This window comes from Cryptotermes secundus, unplaced genomic scaffold (genome assembly GCF_002891405.2).
Source record: "Cryptotermes secundus unplaced genomic scaffold, Csec_1.0 scaffold5321, whole genome shotgun sequence".
NCBI lineage: Eukaryota > Metazoa > Arthropoda > Insecta > Blattodea > Kalotermitidae > Cryptotermes > Cryptotermes secundus.
This window is the reverse complement of record NW_019721827.1, coordinates 1-1,774: the sequence shown is the minus strand read 5'-3', so window position 1 is coordinate 1,774 and position 1,774 is coordinate 1. Positions and strand designations below refer to the sequence as shown.

At 39.3% G+C, this 1,774-nt stretch overlaps 1 pseudogene; it reads left to right on the top strand.

Annotated features, from left to right (window-relative positions):
• LOC117282063 overlaps nucleotides 1–394 on the top strand; it is a 1,894-nt pseudogene extending 1,500 nt beyond the window's left edge.
• Nucleotides 395–1,774: the final 1,380 nt, after the last annotated feature.

The following is a 1,774-nucleotide window of genomic DNA, read 5'->3' as shown; positions in this document are numbered from 1 at the left end:
GATATTCTAAATTCCTCATGTAAGCAACTCCATGCAGCACAGTCCTTGAGAAGCCGAAGAAGCAAAGCACAGTCTGGTAATTTAGTGTTTAGTTTTAACAAAATGTCCATAATGTTGGTGAATAAATTGGAATGCTTATGGTTTGCAGGTTATTCAGTGTTTGATGCCACATGTTAAGAATGCCTATGCCTGTGCCTTACTGGATGAGCTGCTTGTTTTGGATCAAGAAAACGCTCCACGTCACATTTTGCCATAAATCATGCCTTCTTCTGGACTGACCCATTGCCTTGTGATCTGTCCAGAATGCTGGCACAGCACACCGGAAGCTTGTTTCAGTGCACCATCTCATAGGCCTGGGCACTTGCAACCACACCAGGATGGAATTCATATGCCAGTTATATATTGTGTGTGTGTGTGTGTGTGTGTATATATATATATATATATATTGTAGCGTGTTTAGCCACTGAAGATACCGTTCGAATTGGTAATTGGGTTTATAAACCACTTAGTTACACACTCTCGTAATTACAGTCAAATACAGTGCTATCTCTGATTTACACACTTTCCAGTTCACTGTTGCACACATGGTAGGATTCTATGTCTTCCAGTAGTCATCTCCTAGCAACGAATCTCCACACAGAATCTGCCACTTCAAATCATTCCAGATATTACACATAAGACCTTCCAGTGTCACTGAACTGTCACAAAGTTTTCTAAATCACTCTTGACATCCTCACAGGGCAACCTTCTGTATTCCTGGTTCCACTTCACTTGCTTCTGCCACTCTCAGATACTCCCAGATACTGACATCTGTTCTGTCTGTAACTGTCATTATATAGCTTTCACACTGACGCCACAGAAAACAGCCTCTACTGCTGGAACGTGTTTCCTGAGCGATTGCTTAGCAATGGTCGCAGCACAGACTCCATAGAAAGCTAGTTACGTTGTTGCGTGACATCACAGTCTAGCATGGAGTGGTGTTTACCGAGTGTTTCACAGCAACAGGCTGGGTGGGGGCATGTGACATCACTTGCGGAAACACAGAGGTCAAGTGACCCCTATTTACTGTTGTGCAATCCAAGCGTTCACAGATCTGTCACCTAGCAATGCGCCAATACAATCCACAACTCTCCTGTTGCGTGCATGTCCCAAGGCCTCTGTGGCTCAACAGTTCCGGCATTGAGAAAATACGCTAATACACACACGTGTGTGTGTAAAGTAAATTAAATTTCTAATGAATTGGAACAGAATTAGAAGTGAACTTACAGTGAATGTAATAACAAATTGTAGATTCAGAATCAGTTATATATCCTTCATAACAAACAGCCTAAGCAATGAAACAGGATCATAATCAGTAAATGAATTTCTTAAATTTACATACATAATGTGTTCTCAAGTTCTCATTGCATAAACAGTTCTACTTATCGTTTATTCTTTAACAGCATCCAGCATGCTAATTGGCATATCAGTGTAGGGTTGACAGCACATATTTAAATATCTTCCATATGTGGAAGGTTCAGTAATGTAATTCAAAGCTTTCTGGCCGTTAATATGTACTTTCAATTGCAACACAAATTTTGATGTCAAATTGTAGTGGCCTAATGAAGCCATTAATAATGATCACTAAAGCTATCTATTTCCTATACTTGGCATTCACAACTTACATAAAAATATAATATTTGCTTAATGCCTTTTTTAATCATCAATATTTTCTATGGTCTTTCAGCATTTAAAACTAGCAAAAAGTAAGCAAAGTAAGCATGATTGTATACTC